The following is a 20,428-nucleotide window of genomic DNA, read 5'->3' as shown; positions in this document are numbered from 1 at the left end:
TTCATCTTTCCCCCTTTCCCTCTTCCCTTGCTGTCAGGATGGCAGGTTACATGCGCCACAGCACCTACACCTGTGGTAGGCATCACTAATCTACCCCAGCCTTCGCGATGCCATGGGAAGCCTCCGAGGCATTGTGTCACATGTTGGCCCTTTCCGTGGGGTTCTGGGCTCCATGACAGCGGGGACCTCAGCTGTCTTGCTCATTGCTGTGTTCCCAGTGCCTAAAGCAGTTCCTGGCCCATAGTAGGTGCTCCATGATCTTTAAAAATGTATTTTATTTTTAAGTAATCTCTATACACAACATGGGGCTCGAACTTACAACCCAGAGATCAAGAGTTGCATGTTCTACCGACTGAGGCAGCCAGGGACCCCTTAATAAATTATTGACTGAATATTCTTACCCCACAGGGCCTTGAACACAGGGGGCACCCACGTGAGCCCATGGGGGCCCTGACATAGCAATGAAGTTGTGTTATTTGGGGGACCGGGAACTCTGTAGACTGCTGGGGCCATGTTTCTGTCAGGAAGGGGCTCCAAGGGCAGGACCTGAGGCATGGTGAGGAAAGACTTGCCCACCCTGCGGCCTCTTCTGCCCTCCCACCATCCCCCCTTTCCTTCTCTACCCTTCATTTACATGTTCACTGAAATGTGAGATCTTAGTTGATAAGAAGCCATTTCCTGGTTTTCTGCATTTTTATATTCTAGGAAACCAGGGAGCTTTCCAGCACTGCTCTGCTGGTAGAGTGAGAGGGAGAGGTGATCCTCCCCCATTTGCATTTTTCCCTAAGCTGAGTTCCAAAGAACAGGAGGTGTTCTATTAAAAAAAAAAAAAAAAAAAAAAAAAAAAAAAAAAAAAAAAAAAAGCCTTCTGGGGTCAATCACATTTGGGGACTGTCTGGCTCAGCAAAGTTCAGATTTCCTTGGCACCATGATTCTCGGAGGCTCTAGCCAGTCGATGAGTTACCGTATTCTCCCAAGAATCTGGGGCCCCCAGGGCCTCCTCAGCCCCTCTGTCTTGCCTTATCATGTCTCTGTGCTCACAGGGAACAGCCATTCACAGAGCTGGGCCCATGGCTAGGCCTGGGGCTCCCAGGGATGTAGGCTGCTGGGTAGGGACAGGGCCCCAGTGGCTCTTGCTGCTGACAGTTTGAAGGGCCCCGCATCCAGGAGACGTGTGTGTGTGTGTGTGTGTGTGTGTGTGTGAGAGAGAGAGAGAGAGAGAGAGAGAGAGAGAGAGAGAGAGAGCGAGCATGTGTGTGTATGCATGAGTGTCTGAGCCCCTGATTTTCCCAGCCCTGGCCCCACTGGGTGTTGATCTGGCCCCTCCCAGCATGTATGAGTTGGTCACACATGGAAGAAGGCTCTGGGTCTCGTGTAAGCCACAACCTGACCAGATCTTCTCTTCTTTCCTTCTTTGCTTCCTCTTGTAATAGGTCCAGAACAACAGCCCTTTCCGAGGAGCCTCCAAAACGTAAGTGGCCTTTGACCTTCTCATGGCATTGGTGTCTAACCGACATGGGGCACTCAGGATCTCAGTGTCTTCTCCAGGCTCTAGGAGAAGGAAACAGAACCCCTAGGGCTCCAGGACCTCGTCCACGCGTCACCTCCGGGCTGTGGGTTTATGGCCCAGGTTGGCCGCCTGCATGCCTACTGTGCCAGGGAGGTAGCCCTACAGATGCTGAGCACTGATTTTGGAGTCTGGCCTGGACCCCATTCCTGGCTCTGCCAGCGAGTGGTAATGGGGAATTCTGAGGATTGGGGTCGGGCACATGTAAAAGGGTGAGATGCTTGGCTCCCAGCACAGCTAGGATGCTCCAGGACTTGGGGCTGGTGTCCCGACTGTCTCTTCATCAAACTTTTTATTTTTATAAAATTGGAAACCCTCAGAAAAGTTGCAAGGATAATACGGTGACCTCCTGTATACCTTTCACTTAGATTTTCCCATTGTTAACATTTGCTATGTTTGCTTCATCTCTATATATATGCTATAAAAATAGTCACGTTAATATTCTTTTTTTTTTTTTTTTTTTTTTTTTGCTGACTCATTAGGAAATAAATTGCAGGCATGATGCCCCTTTACCCCTAATACTTCATATGTATTTCGTAAGAGCAAGGCCACTCATTCTCTTATATAAGCACATGCAATTATCAACCCCAGGACATTTAACATTGACACAATTCTGTTATCTAATCTACAGACCTTAATGACATTTTGCTGACTATCTCATATTTACAGAAGCTGCCCCCCCCCCCCGCACCCCCCTCCCCAGTTCAGGATCACAGTGTTTTTAAAAGGGGTTTAATGGGGCAGGAACCTGACTTTCCTGCAGATGACTTCTTTACCTTGGTTTAAAACATCCTTACTATTGGGGCTTTCAAAGCTTTTTCATTATGGCATTCAGTAAGAAATAGATTTACAGCAGGATGCCACTGAGCTCCCATGTACACACACAGATGAAAGTGAAACCAGCCTCATGGATAACTCACATCCTCACCCTCTTTAGGGCTCTGTTGTATTCCGTTCTCTTTTATAAAAATGATAGTCCTGACCCTTTAAGTTGATTTCATGGCCCATTGGTAGACTCTGCTCTGGAATTTGAACACCCCGGCTTCTTGGGCAGAAATTTCTCTTGGGGGTGGAAGGGGGGGAGGGGAGGAAGGTAGTGCCCTGGCCAAGCTCCCACTGGTCCCGAGTTGGAGTTTGGCAGATTTGGGGTCCCCTAGGAAGCCAGGACTAGGAGAAAGATCCTGAGGACCCTGGCCCACCGCTGCCCGTGGTAGACCTTATTCCATCCCTGTAATCCACTCCCCACCCCCCTCTAGGCCACCTCACCTTCTGGAGACTTGTTCTTTATGCTGTGACATCAGACATGGAAAATCAGGCAGGTGTATCTCTGGGGGCTCAGGACACCTCCCTGGCCAGCTGCTGAGTGGGAATGGAAACGTTCCCATCCATGTCAGCCTCCAGAGTCATTGCCATATTTGTCACAAACGTCAATAAGAATTATCGTGAACATTTATTGAACTCTTTAACAGCATGCTCGATATGGCATCGAGAGGTTTAATGCATAGGAGCTCATTTTATCCTACAACGGTCTTAGGATGTGGATGTTGTTGTTCTTTTTGTAAAAATGACAGATACATTTGCTGGACATTTACTCTGTATCAGGTACTGCTAGGCACTTTATAGACTCCTGCAGTCTTCAAAGTAACCCTCATGAGTTAGATAATTAGCTCCATTGTACAGATGCAGAAACTGAGGTGCAGAGAGGTGAATTGACTCCCCCCCCAAGGTCACACAGCTAGGAAGGATTTGAACCCCGGGTTTTTGACCCCGGTATCCACACCATCCAGCACTGCTCTCCCCTCCCCACTGGGCTTGAAGCCGACTCCCAGTCTGGTCCCTTCCCAAGGCCTTGCACTGGTTAATGAGTAGCCCTGGGGCAGCCTGGAAGCCAGATGCCTGTGGCTACAAAGCTGGAGTTTGAGCTCTGCTTCCAGATAAAGAGTCTTGTGCAAGGGGCCCAGCCCCCATCTGGTCTGGTGGCTTTATAGGCAACAAAGGGTCACCGTTCCTCTCCTCCGAGGTTTGCTGATCCATCCACACTTGGTGGGAACCCATTTCACAGGAGAGCCAGTGGAGGCTGAGAAGCGGGTTTGCTCTCAGGTCTGTGTGACGCCTCCTCCACGCTGCCCTCTAAGTTTTCTCTTTGTGGAAGGGCTCGTTGGCCATCTGACATGGCAGGCAGCAGGATCTGGAGGGAGGGTGTTGTCAGGGAACAGAAACTGTCATCTCTGAAGCTGGAGCCCCACCGGGCACGAAGGTGTGTGGCTCTCCTCCCTGAGGCCTCCAGGTTCCCATCTGAGGACGGGTGATAATCACTACTCACTAGCCCCTCACAGGGTGTGCACGGCTGGGAGATGATTGAGGTATGGAGGATTTTCAGTTGTTCAGCAGACTCTGAGTTATTAAGGAGCCGGCCAAAAAAAATCATTCCTGACAGGCACCACCCATCTGGTGGAAAGTCCGTGGAGCTGGAGAGTCAGATAGTCCTGGATCCAAATCCTGTCTCGGTCCTTTGCCAGCTGTGTGACCTCGGGAGGGGAGTCCCTGAACTCCTCAGAACCTCAGCTTCCCCACCTGTAAAATGGAGCAATAAATGCCCCCAAGAGGATTGGAAAGACAGGCAGCCTTTCCTGTGATGACCCCTTTTGTCGTCACAGTGGAGGTTTGAAGTCTACAGGCCTAACAGTCAGTCCCAAGCACCCTAGTACATGTTCTAATTTCAGCTCCCTGGACAGATCCCCAGGAGCCACCCGCCCTTAACCTGCCTCAGCTGAAAATCCGATCCACCCTTGGGGGTGTCTGTGGTAACCTTAGCCGGAGGGGAATCCTCTCTGGGCTTGCCATAAGAATTCCCAGAGGGCTTTCTCCCTCACCCCGTCCCCTCCCCCCCCCCACCCCTCCAGGTTGTAAACTCCAGCAGACCTGTGACCCCTCATCACCCCCTCCCTGGAGGGGCCCAGGCAGTGAGAAAATGGTATTCACTGTTTGTCCTGATTATAAAAGTGACACATTTTTAAAAAGTTGAGATATATGTGACATACAACATTCTGTAAGGTTGTTTTTTTTTTTTTTTTTTTGAATGTTTATTTGTTTTGAGAGAGAGAGAGACACAGAGCATGAGCTAGGGAGGGGCAGAGGAAGGGAGGGAGACACAGAATCCTAAACAGGCTCCAGGCTCTGAGCTGTCAGCACAGAGCCAGACACGGGGCTTGAACGCACAAACCGTGAGATCATGACCTGAGCCGAAATCGGACTTAACCAGATGAGCCACCCAGGTGCCCCACAACATTCTATAAGTTTTAAGGTGTTAAAACATTTTGATTTGATACATTTATACTGCAACATGTTTGTCACTTTACATTAGCCATTCTATTGGGCCACATAATTATCATTTCTTCTAGGAGAGAGAGAGAAGGCACATGAGCAGGGCTGACGGGCAGAGGGAGAGAGAGAATCTTGTTTATTTTATTTTTTAATTTAATTTAATTTTATTTAATTTTATTTTATTTTATTTTATTTTATCTTTTACTTTAAGAGAGAGCACATACAGGAGCAGGGGAGAGGAGCAGAGAGAGAGAGAGAATCTTTTTTTTTTTTTTGAGAGAGCAAGCGTGAGTGGGGGAAGGGCAGAGAGAGAGAGGGGGACAGAGGATCTGAAGCAGCCTCTGCACTGACAGTGGTGAGCCCGATGTGGGGCTTGAACTCAGAAACCATGAGTTCATGACTTTAGCGGGAGTTGGATGTTTAACCGACTGAGCCACCCAGGTGACCCAAGTTTTTGTTTTTATTTTAATTTTTTAAATTTTTTTGAGAGACCGAGAAAGACAGACTGCGAGCAAGGGAGGGGCAGAGAGAGAGGGAGACACAGAATCTGAAGCAGGCTCCAGGCTCCGAGCTGTCAGCACAGAGCCCGACGAGGGGCTTGAACCCATGAACCGTGAGATCATGACCTGAGCCGAAGCAGGACGCTCAACACTCTGAGCCACCCACGTGCCCCACCCCCCTTTTTTTTCTATTTTAGAGAGAGAGCACACACGGGCGCTTGCTCGAGCTTGTGAGCAGGGGTGAGGGGCAGAAGGGGAGAGAGACAACCTTACGGAAGCTTCACACCCAGCAGGGAGCGTGACTCTGGGGCTCAATCTCAAGTCCTTGAGCTGAAATCAGGAGTCAGACCCACTGAGCCCACTGAGCCACCCAGGCGCCTCAGTAATGTATTTTTAATACAGAAAATTTGGAGAGCACAGAGGAGTCAAAAGAAGAAAATGTAATTTATCTCTGTTCCCGCCGTCCAAACATAACCATCTAACAGTGCATTTATAAACGTGTGGGTAAATATACATTATTTAAATGTTTCCTTTTCAAGTTGAATTCACAGTGTAGCAATGTTTGGGAGCCAACTTCCCGCCCCCGCCCCTTAACATATTTCTAAGCGTTTTTCTGGGTCTTTGGTCTTCTAAGTCAGGGTCAGCAGGGTTTTTTTTCAAAGGGTTAGATCAGATGTATTTTGGGCTTCGGGGCCATGTGGTTTTGCCTCCACTGATCTCAGTGGAGTTTGTCCCGCCTCTGCGGTTGTAGCCAGAATGCAGTCTTAGACGATATGCAAATGAGCAGGTGTAGTTCTATGCTAATAAAACTTTATTTACAAAAAGTAACCTGCTAGATTTGGCCCAGGAGCTGAGGTTTGCTGACCCCCCCCCCTTTCTTAATTTGTTCTGATTTGTTTGAGGAAATCATCATTTATTTAATTAATCCCCTAGTGATGAGAGATTGGCCGTTTGTAGTTTCTCTTTCATGTAAACCACTCTGCTGTGAACATCTTTTTTTTTCTTTCTATTTTTAATTGTGGTAAAATATACATAACATAAAATTAACCATCGTAACCATTTTTACGTCTACAGTATAGTAGTGTTCAGTATATTCACATTGTTGGGCAACCAATCTCTAGAACTGTTTTCATCTTGCCAAACCGAAGGCAGTGAACATCTCTGAGTGGGCATCTTTACACATTGGTCTGTTTCAGAAAATTGGAATTGCTATCCTAAGCTGGGGGTGCATTTTTACAGTGCTGGGCACATGTTGCCGCATCATTGATGCTGAGAGATTGCCCCAATTTAAGCCTTTTCCTATCAGCGGTGACAGCGCAGAGGCATCAGGAGGGAGCGGTTCCCCCTCCCTGGGGAGCCGCTGCCTTCAGGCCTTTAGGGAGCAGTGGATTTAAAACAACTCATCCCAGAGAAACAGCTTCAGCGTGTGAGCCTTCCTCTGTTGGGGAAGAAAAGAAAAATTCAATAAACAAGGTATGCTATGAATACTGGACCAGACTCAGAGGTTGATCAATATACCCTTTAGAGAGAGGGGAGGTATGGGGCTCCTGGGTGGCTCAGTCAGCTAAGTGTCCGACTTCAGCTCAGGTCACGATCTCGCAGTTTGTGGGTTCGAGCCCCGCGTCGGGCTCTGTACTGACAGCTCAGAGCCTGGAGCCTGTTTCAGATTCTGTGTCTCCCTTTCTCTCTGACCCACCCCGTTCATGCTCTATCTCTCTGTGTCTCAAAAATAAATAAACGTTAAAAAAAAATTTTTTTTTTTAAAAAGAGAGAGGGGAGGTGTGGTTAAGACCTCAGTTCAGGTGTCCAGTGACTCTGGGTGTAAATGCAATTTGGCCTCGACCTTGCTGTGTGACCCAGGGCATGTCACTTAACCTCTCTGGGGCCTAGAGTCCTCTCAAAATAGACCTGATGTAGAATGATGTAGAGGCTCTCCTTTCTGGTTGGAAGATCACGGAAGAGAAACTATGAAAGTTCTTAGCACAGTGACTGCACGTAGGCATATACAGGCAATAATAGTAGGTGCAGCCCTTTGCTGTGCTCAGAAAGGTTTTCCATCTGTAATACTTGCATTATTTTATAGCGTAGTTATTACTGTCCCCGTGTAACAGGTGAGAAATTTGAGGCTCAAGAAGGCAATGGCCACCTCGAGGTCAGCCATGTGTCAGGACAGGGAGCCACGTCTTTGGCTTATAGTCGGTCCCACACAGCAGCTGCTGGGAGCTGGGGCCTCTGGACCACCAGGGTGAGCAGGAGCCTCCTCTTTGGGCCTCACCTATGCTGGGAAAGCTTGGGCCTCAGGTGGAGGGAGAGAGGATTCCTTGGTTTATTTCCCTGTCTTGGCTCTTAGCACCAACTGGGGTCAGATGAGGGTTTTTTCAAGGAGAGATGTTATGATTCTAACATGTGGGGATTTTTCCCCCCACACCACCGAGTGATTCTCCAGCACTTGCTGGAGGTCCTGCCTTTAAACTGGCTTCTGACACTATCTCCCTGGAGACAGCTTCAGATTCTGTAGGTTAATGATTCAGTCTTCCCAGGCCGCCCCCCGCCCCCACTCCCACCTATACCTGTGCTTTCGACCAACTGGCTATAAATCGGAGGTTCCTACAACCTCCTCCTTGGGTTTGATTAATTTGCTCGCAGAACCCAGAGAAACATTTTATTGACCAGATTAGTGGCCTGTTTATTAAAGGACATAACTCAGCAACAGCCAAACGGGCACATGGAAGAGACGTGTGGGGCAGTATCTGGGGAAGGGGCGCCGAGTTTCCATGCTCTCTCCAGTGCCTCTCTGCCCAACTCTCCATGTGTTCACCAGTCTGGAAGCTCTCCGAAACCCGTCCTTTTAAATTTTTATGGAGGCTTCAAAAAATAAAACAAAATAAAATAAAAATAAATTTTTATGGAGGCTTCATTACTTAAGCGCGATGGATTAAATCATTGGCCGTTTGGTGATTGAACTCTATCTCCAGCCCCTGTCCTTTCCGTGGAGGTCAGGGGGTGGGGACTGAAACTTCCAACCCCCTCATCCCTCCTTGGATTCTCCTAGCAACCAGCCCCCATCCTTAGGTACTTTCTAGAATCACTCGTTAACATAACAAAAGACACCTTTATCACTTTCCTCACTTGGGAAATTACAAGGATTTTAGGAGCTCTGTAGGCTTTGGGGGGCAAGACCAAATATATATATTTATTAAAAATCTCAGTATCACAGTTTTTTGTTTGTTTTTTCCAGAAACTGGCAGGGCATTTCAGAGAGCAGAGCTGCCCGCCGACGTGAAACCTGAGTGGGGTTTCTGGGAGGTATTCCCATTTGTTAGTCTGTTCTCAGCCTGCAGATAAGAAGTCCAGAAACCCAGGCTCCCAAAAGCTGGAGCCTCCTGGATTCCTAAGGCTGCAGACAGCCTCGGGTTGGGAGGGGCTGGCTCCCTGAGGCACCCCTGAAGGAGGGTGCCCTGAGTCAGTATTCAGACCCAACCTCCCAAAGGGTTCCCTGTGGCACCACCTTTATCTACCCATGTCCCCGCCAACTTGCTGGGGGACCTTGGACGAGTCACTTGCCTTCTCTGGGCCCTCTTTTTCCTCATGCGTAGAACAAGGGTCCGGAATCATTTTCCCGGGGAGCTCGTGGGATAGCAGTGCCCAGCTTTGGACATGAATGTCAGCTCTGCCATTTAGGAGCCAGTGCCTACTGTGATGGTCTCCTTCCCTAGGCTGGGTGATCTCTATAAAGCAGACATCGGTGCGCATGCCCCGTAGGGTCTACCGCGTGCTTAACGGCTGGCCCCTACCCCCAGCCTGGCAGCTTGGTGGCACACGGTCTGTAGTGGCTTTTGCATAATAGGTTTTTCACCCCTATGCCTATGCCTTCATCCCTAGGAGTAGCCAGAGGCAGAGTTTGTTGGTTTTTTTTTAATACTTATTTTTTTGAGAGGTGGGGCAGACGCTTGAGTCAGGGAGGGGCGGAGAGGGGGACACAGAGGATCTGAAGCAGGCTCTGCACTGACAGCAGAGAGCCCGATGCTCAACTCAGGAACCATGAGATCATGACCTGAGCTGAAGTCTGACTCTTAACCCACCGAGCCCCCCCAGGGCCCCCCTGCCGGAGGCAGTTTTGAATGGCTCCTCTGCTCCTCATCTCAGCCCAGCTTAGCTCCCACATGACGTTGCACACGTGTTCTCTGACCCCCAGATTTCTCCACATTCCTTTCATCACCCCTGAGCTCTTGCTCTGTGGGCCCCATCTGCTCTGCTGTGTTGTGACCAGGCCATGCCTCCCTCCCTACCTCTTGCCACAGTGAGGGGGTCATCGTTCTGATTTGTTTTCAGGTCGAGTTCTCCTGTGGCCTTCTGTTTGATTCCTTCCTAGTCTTTTCTTGGTTTCCTGCCTGTCCCGACCGTGTCCCCAACATGAGAGCTTTCCTTGTTTTTTTAATTTTAATTTTAATTGTTTTTTATTTTAGAGAGAGGGCATGCAATTGGGGGGGGAGGGGTAGAGGGAGGGAGGGAGAGAATCTTTTTTTTTTTTTTTTAACGTTTATTTATTTTTGAGACAGAGAGAGAGACAGAGCATGAACGGGGGAGGGTCAGAGAGAGGGATACACAGAATCTGAAACAGGCTCCAGGCTCTGAGCTGTCAGCACAGAGCCCGACATGGGGCTCGAACTCACGGATCACGAGATCATGACCTGAGCCAAAGTCGGCCGCTCAACCAACTGAGCCACCCAGGTGCCCCTTTTTTTAAGTTTATTTATTTTGAGAGAGAGTAGGGGAGGAGGAGAGAGAGAATCCCAAGCAGGCTCCATGCTAATAGTGCAGAGCCTGACATGGGGCTCAAAGCTACCAACCTCGAGATCATGACCTGAGCTAAAATCAAGTCAGATGCTCAATGGACTGACCCATCCAGGCACCCCATGAGAGCTTTCTCTTGTCTATTAGGTTGCTGAGGCCGAGAGAGAAACCATGCTTGTTTGTTTTTAATTTTTTTTAATGTTTATTTTTGAGAGGGAAAGAGACAGAGTACGAGCATGGTGGGGGGGGGGGGAGGTGCAGAGAGAGGGGACACAGAATCCGAAGCAGACTCCAGGCTCTGAGCTGTCAGCACAGAGCCCGATGCGGAGCCTGAACCCACAAACCATGAGATCATGACCTGACCCAAAGTCGGACGCTCAACCAACTGAGCCACAGAGCCCCCCTCCCCCAACCCCGCCCAAGGCCATGTTTTAATAAGGACTGTAAGGCTGGCTCCCGATCTGTGGGAAGGATGCCATGATCGATTAGGAATGTCTGTCGGGAGATCAGGATAGGTGGATGTGGTATTCAGGGCATCTGTGAGGTAAGGACTATAGGACACCTTTGGGATCAGACACCTGCCCTAGAAAAACTATGGAAACAGGGAAGAGGTGAGAGGAGCAGGTACCAGGTGAGAAGCTTCCTCTGAGTGGGAAGAAAGAAAGGAACATTCCTGTGGGAGGATGTGACCCTTACAGTCCCAGGGTATTTCATTTGTACTCGGGTTGAAGTTTTCAGTCCAGACGGCCCAAGTATTTGATCCCTTTTATTTCCTGGGTGTCACATTTTATGCTGGATTCCGGGGGCAGGGAGGAGGGTGGTGGTGATAACAGGGATCCCTCCAGACACTCTGAATAAGGTTGCTAGATAAAATACTGGGCGTCCAGTTGAAGTAGAAATTCAGATATACGGTGAGTCATGTTCTTAGCGAAGGATGTCGTCTCTGCGGTCTCTGTCGACCCGGCAGTCTTACCTCTGCAACGTCATTGATTCAGGCCGTTCCGGCAAACTGGGTTGAACCGCTGCTTGAAGTTGCGGACAGTCCCCGTGAGCTGGTTGCAGCTGCTCTCGCCCCAGCCCTGGCCCTCTTGGCGGTGAGTCTCTGAGACGTTGCCGCCTTGGGCATCTGCGTCCTCATCCAGGCACCCGAAGGGTCAGCCCGGTGGACTTACGAGGTCTGGTTTTGACGTGGAGATGCTTACTGGGCCCCAGTGACACCCCAGAACTTTACAGTCGTTTCCTCATCTGAGCCATGAGACCTGTGTCAAAGTCCTGATGTTCTCTGTTTCACGGGTGGAAAAGCCGGGGTCGGAGGGGTGCCTGGGGATGTTGCTGCAGCCACACAGACAGAGTAGGAGACAGGAATGGTGCGCTGCCCGCCCTGCCCTCCTTCCACAGGGTGCTGCCCAGTGGGACCCTGCTGCTCTCTTCTGGACTATTCCCTCCAGACCTTCTCCTGTCCTGTGAGGATCTCACAGCTGAATGAGTAGAGTCGCTTACCTTGGATTCATCTGTTCATTCACATGGTGAGCATTCGTGGAACACCCGCTGTATACCAGGCAGAGTGCTGGGCAGTGGGGATAGAATGAGGAACAAGGCCGGAAGGAAGATCACAAAAACACTTTGGTTGCAAAGTGGAACAGGGGTTCCAGAATGCAGTCCGTGTGCGTAACCAGGTCTTGTCTCTGGGTGGAGGAGAGAAGCGGGCCACTTCTCCCGCAGCCGTCTGCCTCCACCCTCCTGTCCGTCCATCCTTGTGATGAGCCTTCTGAGGCTCAGAGAAGTGCACTGACGTGCCCAAGGTCACACGGCACCTTGAGACCTAGTGCCTGCACTCCTCCCGTAACCACCCTGTGGCCCTGGTCTGCAGCTTCCTGGCTGTGTGACCTCTGGCCAGTCCCACCTGCCAGGGCTTCAGTTGCCCCACCTGTAAAAGGGGGGACCGTGTGCCCACCAGGCTAACTGGTGACGAGGAGAAAGTAGTTTGGTATATCGAAAAGCTTGACGCAAATAGGTCTTATGAATGTGTGTTATTAATTTTAAATGGTCGTATTGAAGTGCTTTCAGGGGTGACTTAGTCACATTAAATAGTCCAGACACCCCGGAATGTCTCATCCGAAAAGAAACAAAACTAGAAAAGCTGCAGTTCTGGAAGGCCCCTGGGGCCGAGGCGGTTTCTTTTTTTTTTTTTTTTTTTTTCAAGGTTTATTTATTTTTGGGACAGAGAGAGACAGAGCATGAATGGGGGAGGGGCAGAGAGAGGGAGATACAGAATCCGAAGCAGGCTCCAGGCTCTGAACTGTCAGCACAGAGCCCGACGCGGGGCTTGAACCCATGAACCATGGGACCATGATCTGAGCAAAGTTGGATGCTTAACCAACTGAGCCACCCAGGTGCCCCCTACCAAATCCATTCTTGAAGGACATTTACATTGTTTCCAAATTTTCATATATACAAAACTGCAATAGTCTTTGTGTACTTATCCTACTATTTCTTTCTTTCTTTTTTTTTTTTTTTTAATTTTTTTTTTTTTTTCAACGTTTATTTATTTTTGGGACAGAGAGAGACAGAGCATGAACGGGGGAGGGGCAGAGAGAGAGGGAGATACAGAATCGGAAACAGGCTCCAGGCTCTGAGCCATCAGCCCAGAGCCCGACGCGGGGCTCGAACTCACGGACCGCGAGATCGTGACCTGGCTGAAGTCGGACGCTTAACCGACTGCGCCACCCAGGCGCCCCTCGAGGCGGTTTCTAGGTACTGACTCCCATACATCTCTGGCCTCGTATGGGATCCCAGCTGATCCCCATGTGGCCGGGCCTGAAAGCTTTGTGGCTGCAGACTGGGCATGCGGCGTGCTTCTGGGGAGAAAGGCCACCCCCAACTTCCTTAAAAAATTAATTTTATGGGGCACCTGAGAGGCTCAGTTGGTTAAGCGTCTGACTTCGGCTCAGGTCACAATCTCGTGGTTTGTGAGTTCCAGCCCTGCATCGGGCTCTCTGCTGTCCGCACAGAACCCACTTCAGATCCTCTGTCCCCCGCCACCCCCCCCACCCCCGCCTTCTCTATTCTTCCCCTACTTGTGCTCCCTCCCTCTCTCTCTTAAAAATAAACACTAAACAAATTGATTGTATTTCATATCCATAAGCTATGTGACAGAGCTAGTGACACAAATATAAAGACACAGCGTCCATTTTTTAGAATCTTACAATCTAGTGAGATACATGTGAACCTATAAATTACATGAAAATTGAGTGTGAGCTTTCTCTTTCTGTCTTACCGAGGGACAGTTGGCATACATCATGCCAGGCCTGTGGCATGATGGTTTCATGGAACACGCTGGGAAGTGATCATCACAGGCTCTGTTGCCCTGCATCATCTCACGTAGATAACGGTAGCTCCCAACTCCATGAGGTCACGGCGGGGCAGACCTTGTGTTTTCCTTTTGACATTTATGGTCCATTTGAGAAATTCATATATCTTCAAACCCCTTCCAGCCCCACTGAGTGGGGGAAAGGCCCAGACAAGAATCTTTGATGTCAGGGGAAGTTTGGGGAAAACCTGTAAGCATCTGAAACCCGAGAATTGAAAGTCTGTTCGTTCAGTCATCAAGAGACTTCTGGACTTCTCCCGCAGCGCGGGCCCTGGCTGTGCCCTGGAGACCCAGAGCCGAGCCTCACTCTGCCCAGCCTGGGAACCACCAGGCCAGTGAGGACACAAGTTGGCTGTGGTTGGTGGGGTCTCTGGAAGATGCTTTGGGCAACAGAGTTCAAAAAACTTGCCCAGAGGCCTCCAATGACAAAAGCATGCCAGGCAGGCGCTAGACAGGAAAGGCATCACCGGCCCTGAAAAGGGAAAGCCGGAAGCCTCTCCAGATGCTGCAAGTAGCTGGGCTTGGCTGGGGCTTGGCTGCGGTGTCTCGCTCTGGGGCAGAGGGCAGGGGAGAGGAGCTGGATGGGAGGTCTCGGCTGGTGACCCTGAACGCCCCGCCGAGTGGTTGGCCTTGATTCACTTTGGGGAGCCAGCCTGGGACCAGAAGTCCTTACGTACTGCTGCCAGGTGCCCCCTCAAAGGTAGCGACTATGGAGTTGTTTTGACCACTGGCTTCTGCTCAGGAAAACAAACAGCCCAGCCCAGCCCTCGCCCAAACAGGGCTGCGGGAGGATTGCAGGCGTTGCCAGAGGTCCCAAGAGGAAACACACTCTAACGAGATGTCTAACCTAGTTTTGACGACTCACGTGGTTTGGGGAGCACGTGAAATGCCTTGGGAAGGGTTGGCGGTGAGCAGACTCGGCTGCCCATTTGACACAGAACACTGGACGAGGAACTGTTTGTTTGGTTTTGGCCCCTGCGGCTTGTTGCTGCCTCTCCCTGCACTTAGTTGCAGGGTGCTAAGGAGGGGCGGAGTCCGTGTTACTGATGAACAGCTTGAAGTGAAAGGTGGCTGGTCTTCCGCATCCTGGGCCAGGCCGTTTCTCCTGAGAGCAAATCCAATCGTGCACAGAGGCACTTCCTCCTACCTTCCGTTGTGTAATTCCAGACGGCCCATTTTACAGATGGTGCAATTGAGGCCCCAAGGGGAAGTGACATTCCTGAGGTCACCGCTTACAGCTGACAAGTAACAGACTTAGGTTCCAACTAAAATCTTTTAAGGTGACGCAGCACAGGCAAAAGTGGAACTAGGCAGAGCGTATGTGGGGAACAGGGTCTTGCGGCGGGCAGTGCCTGTTGGGGAATTCGGAGAACAAAGCTAGAGAGGCCAGGGGGGTCCCTCCTCTCCACGGACAGCACGAGGGTGGAATTATGTAGAACTCAGCCATCTGGGGGTCAGCAGGAACTGATTGACCAAATAAATAGATGAGTCAATTAAAAAGGACGGATTTCTTGACTATTTATAGTTGTGGCCTAAATCTCAGCTATCCTTGTCCCCGAGGAGTAAAAGGAGACTTTTTCTGATCGGCCAGGCCATCTAAAGGGTGAATAAGCTGATTAAGTCCTGGGCCGCTGCAGGGGATGGGACACTGCAGGAGGGTCAGGGTGAGAGGAGCTCAGAGGAGGTGGGGGCAGGGATGATGCTCTTTGGACTCCGTCCTTTTCCTCCATCCACTTATTATTAGCCACACCCGCAGGTTTTAGCCATCTAATTGCTCTAGGTAGTATGAATTGAAATGGTTAACAGTTCTTCCTGGCCCGAGGGGGCCAGTATTTAGTCATCCCAGCACGTATACATAATTAAATGGGAAGGTCCTTGTAAAGCATTTAGCACAAAGCCTCAGCGATGTGGATGTTTTTGTTACTGCCATTTTTAAAAAATGTATTTGTTTATTCAGAGAGAGAGAGAGATTGGGAGAGAGAGGGAGAGCAGGGCAGGGGCAGGGAGAGGAGAAGAGAGAGAATCACAAGCAGGCTCTGTGCTGTCAGCATGGAGCCCGACGCGGGGCTCAAACTCAAGAACCGTGAGATCATGACCTGAGCTGAAATCAAGAGTCAGACGCTCAACTGCCTAAGCCACCCAGGCGCCCCTGTTAGTGCACTTTTGGAATTGAGACTGGCCCAGTACCCGTGATAGGGGCCCCCTTGGGAGACTCGGATCCTAATCCTAGCTGGTTCATTTGCAGAATGACATCCCCACCTCCTGTTGGCCTCAGTTTCCTCTGGTGTCAGGTGCAGAGGGGGTCTTGCTGGTGTCAAAGGTCCTAGTCAGGAGATGCCCCAGGGCCCAGCGGTTGAGGACCCAGGATTCTGGAAGTGCCTGTGCCTCTCTGAGCCTCAGATGGGGTGAGATTCCTCATCTCATAGGGTGGTTGGTAAGGACTGGGTGAAAGTACTGCCCCCAAGTGCCAGGCGCTGAGCTGGGCATATGCAGGGTCACTCAACCCAGGGAGTTCTGGAACTGGTGTGCAGTTGGAGGATTTTCCATACTTTTCAGGCGTTTAGAGTGTGCTTCTTGTTCTATGAGAGTCTCCGAAAATGTTATGAAGTCTTATTACCTTTGGATTGATTATAGGAGGAAAGCAAGCAGCAATAATCAGTGAGAAGTGATCTAAGCAAATAAAAATATTTAACATGATTAAAAAGTTACTAACCAACTTGGGGCACCTCGGTGGCTCAGTCAGTTAAGCATCCGACTTCAGCTCAGGTCATGATCTCACAGTTCGTGAGTTCGAGCCCTGAATTGGGCTCCACAGTGGCGGTGCTGAGCCTGCCTCTCTCTCTGCCCCTTCCTGGTGTTCTCTCTCTCTCTCTCTCTCTCTCTCTCTCTCTCTCTCTCTCTTTCTCTCTCCCTCTCAAATATAAATAAACTTAAAACTTAAAGTAGAAAATGAAAAATTACTAGCAGCTAGAATTATATCAAATGCCCAACATAGTGCCAGCTACAACTATTTTTTGTTTCCAGGACGTAAGAACAGCTGGAATTCGAACAATAGGTTGCCATGGCAATGATACACCCGGGTCCTCCTCATTGGCTGCCTCTAGGGAGGAGGCCCACCCTCTGTCCTAGAGCATCCTCTGACTGTGGGAGGAAGAAACTAGGATTACAGCTGAGCAATCTGTTCTGCCAGGAGATGGACCGGGGATGGTCAGGGAAGGCTTCCTGGAGGAAGTATTTGAGGATCGAGAAGAGCAGGGATGTGCATTTCAGGGCCTGAAATGGCCTGTGAAAATGCACCCACTGAGCTGTGACAGCCCAGGGCTTCCCAGGCACTGATGTAGAGAGACAGTAAGTTCTATGACAAAGGACCCTCCTCTGGCTTTAATTCTGCTAGGGACATTCCCAATCGGTGGCATTTTTCTGGAGTATGCAGTCTCTGGGTACCTGGGCTGTGTTGGAAGGGGCATTGTGACCTCAGCAGATTTTCTGAGGTCCATAGCCAGCGTGCTGGGCATCTTTTATACTCTCTCAGGCTTCATGAGAAGCCCGGTTTCCCAGTGTCTGGGGGAAGTCCACCTGTGTTCCTGTCTGCTTACAGGGCCTCTGTCCCCTTACAGAACCTTCCTGAGCTGCCTTCTGTGATTCAAGCCTGTGAGGTCCCCAACAGCTGCAGTTACCTAGGAAACGGTGTCCAGGGAGTCCACCCAGGAGAGGGAGCAGATGCTCTGACCTGAGTGGTCCTTCAGGGGGCCTGGTGGGAACAAGAATCAATGCCTGAAGGAGCCTCTTGGCCCCTGGACTGATGGGAAGTAGATTGCCGGGTAAACAGGCAGGGCCTTCCTTCTCTTGGAGTCAAAGACCTTTGTGGGATTTGTGCATGTCCTGGGTCTGGGTAAGAGCTCCCCAAATAAGCTGGTCCTAGGCTTCCAAACAGTAGGAGCGGGCAAGGCAACCAGAGGCCTAGAACCTGAGTTGAAACACTAGAGACCAAAGCTCTTATGCCTAGGCCTCAATTTCCCCACCTGTAAAACGGGCATATTAGACCAGATGATGGTATTGAATTTCAGGAACTAGTACACATTCAAAAAAACAATTGGGGTTGAAGAATGGAGTGGCCCATCCTTCTTGGGCTGGCAAACTTTTTGCCATAATTGCTGTGGTCTTGCCTTCCTACTAGCAGGCAGTTGCCTGAGATTCGCTCCAGCATGAATAATGTTTGCCCTCACACACAACATCTTAATATGCACCTGTCTGGGCACCTGGCCCCGTACTTAGTGATTTACTTGCATTAGCTCACGTGATCACCCCTCTGCCCTGAGAGGATGATGCCATTATTGGTCACCTTTTACAGATGAGGAAACAGACCCAGTAGGGCTGCCCAGGGTCCCACAGCAGAGCCTTGGAGCTTCCTGGAAAGCCCCCTTCCCTTTTCAAGCCTCAGTCTCCTCTGTAAACTGGGCATTGGCGTCCGGGGCTGATCTGTCATTTGTTGATGGCCACTTAAGGGGTCTCAGGTACCCAGGGATTTCTAGCGAGGACCTTTGGGGTTTTGAGGCCCCTGGCAGTTGAGGGGGTCGCGGAATCTGATTTCTGTAGCTGCAGCCCAAGGTCTGCAGCTGTGCCTACCAGGAAGGAGGGAGGCTGCCTGGCCACTCTGCTCCAGTAGCTGGTCTGCATTTCCGCCATGGGCTGTTGGGTCCTCTCTGCAGCCCATTTCCCCGGCAGCGCCTGCCGCACACGTTTTGTCTGCTCTCAAGGTCGGGCCCCAGGCCCTGTAACTTCCACGTCCCCCGCCGCCCGTGGGCCAGAGGGGTACCGACACCACCTCGTGTGCTGGCCTGGCCGCCGGCTCCTCTGGGCATCTTCTGCCTGTCTGTGGGCAGCTGCCTGAGCTGCTCTCCCGACCCTACTCCGAGGCTAGGGACAGGAGGTGACAGGTTTCCGCATCTGTGCTCAGATCCCCAGGGAGCCACCAGCCCACAGGACCTACATCGTCCTAGTCAGCGGGTGTACTGAGAGTGTCCCCCAGGGACACTGGTTCCCCCCCACTGTGGAAGAGGAATGGAAGAGGAGGTAGGAGCGTTAGGGTGATGCCCCGCGTCTCAGAACTGGCCGGCCTGCTTTTGAACCCTGGTCCTGGCTCTGCGAGGTGATCTGTCAGGTGTCCAGCAGACCTGGCACACAGGACGTGCCCAGCAGGACCTTGGCTGTGAGTCCAGGCTGTCACTGGTCTCAGGAAGAATATGCCTGCATTTGGTCATTGTCCTGATAGCTCATGTTTTGTTCTGGCAGAGTCATCTGTACATATTAGCTCATTTAATCTCCCAGCAGCCCGAAGAGGTAGGTACTACTGTCCTCGTTCTACATTTGAGGAAACTGGGGTGCTGACAGGTGTATCTGTGGTGTGTATTTTCTTCTGGTGGGCAGGTTGCCTTTGAAGAAGGAGAGGTGGCTGTGTGTGTGTCTGTGTGTGTGTGTGTGTGTGTACCTGCGCGTGGGACGGATGGTTGGGATACCGCCCTTGCAAGCTGTCAGGGTCTGCTGGTCACCTGGTAGAAACCACAGCCCAGAGAGGGGCAGGTCTTGCCTTGGTCAAGCAGTGGCCACTGGCCCAGCCAGGGCCTCACCAGGGTCTCCTGGGTCCTTGCCTGCGGTTGTTCCTTGGGTTTGGAGAGCTGGCATGTTAGGGACAGGTGCTTCTCCTGTTGGAAAGGCCCCACCCGCTGCCTCCACTTTAGGGAAAAAGTGACCCCCTGTGCCAGGGTGACAGGTGCAGGGAGGGGTTCCCAGGTCTCAGGTGATGTGCCCTACACTCTGTGTCTCTTTGGAGATGCTGACTGAGGCCTGCTCTGCTGGATTTTGCCCCCTGGGTGCTTGTCCCTCCAGGACCCCTACTCCACCAGCTCCCTGCCCCAGGAGCCCCAGATAATCCACCTGCCAGCCCCAACCTTTATTTTTCAAACGCCTTTTAACTTAAGAAGCCAGTAGAGGGAGTATTGCCTTGTCCTGGGTTCAAATTCTGTCACTTGCTCACTGGGTAACCTTGGCTCCACCATGTTTCATCTCTGAGCTTCAGTTTTCTTATCTGTAAAATGGGGACAAAAGTGCCCGTCCCCCGGGAGTACTGTAAGGAGCAGTGGCAAAAGGGAGTAGGAGAGCCTCTGGCAAACTATCGTGGCAAACCATGTCTGGGCACATGGTTACAGGGTAGTCCCTGGACTCAACTGGGGCTGGCAGACATGAAAGCCAGCCAGGCCCAGACCCCAGATGCTCATAGTCTGGCAGGGGAGACCGACAGTCCATGGGCACACACGTGTGCACAGCTATGCACACTCGCATGCAGTTTCATCAGCCAGTAATAGTCTCTTTCATCGGTTGATTTTGTTTTACATGTTACCAAGCACCTCCCAGTTTGTTAGCACCCACTATGCCTAACCTCACCCGGTTCTACTATTCACTCTGGGGGGTTGGTCTAATATCCTTGAAGATTCAGTTTAGGAGGTCTGGGGAGGGGCCAGGCATCTGCATTTTCAGTCAGAGCCCCAGGCTGTGCTGAGGTTCAGGCACCTGGGATCTTCTAGCAACTCTGCTCAGGGGCCCAGAGACTTCAGCACGGGACAGTTTTACAGATTAGGGGGCCCGCTTTACAGATGAAGAAACGGAGCTTTCCCAAGGAGAACTTTGAACTCTGTCTAGGGTGTCACAGTCTGAGCAAGAGCCCAGAACCAGGTGCATGGTGTGGTGACACAAGTCAGAGGAGGCGAGGGGAAAGAGTGGGGTGGGCAGGAAGTGCTTCCTGGAGGAGGTGACTCTCGGGCCAGGTCTTCAGGGTGGGTGGGATCTACCTAAACATAAGAGAACTCACGGGCTCTC

The 20,428-nt window shown here is 50.9% G+C and overlaps 1 protein-coding gene across 3 annotated transcripts in view; it reads left to right on the top strand.

Annotated features, from left to right (window-relative positions):
• The window catches only part of SLC6A6 (solute carrier family 6 member 6), an 89,103-nt gene that overhangs the window by 11,926 nt on the left and 56,749 nt on the right, over positions 1-20,428 (top strand). For 2 of the 3 annotated variants that reach the window (XM_030307483.1, XM_030307486.2), the window contains exon 2: positions 1,434-1,471. The exons of the other annotated variant lie outside the window; for it this stretch is intronic. The gene's annotated coding sequence lies outside the window, so the exon portion shown is untranslated. The remainder of the gene's footprint in view (positions 1-1,433; positions 1,472-20,428) is intronic. 3 annotated transcript variants of the gene reach the window in all.

The sequence above is a fragment of the Lynx canadensis genome, chromosome A2, assembly GCF_007474595.2.
Source record: "Lynx canadensis isolate LIC74 chromosome A2, mLynCan4.pri.v2, whole genome shotgun sequence".
In the NCBI taxonomy this organism is placed as follows: Eukaryota; Metazoa; Chordata; class Mammalia; order Carnivora; family Felidae; genus Lynx; species Lynx canadensis.
The sequence above is the reverse complement of the archived record's forward strand: the minus strand, read 5'-3'. Positions and strand labels throughout refer to the sequence as shown.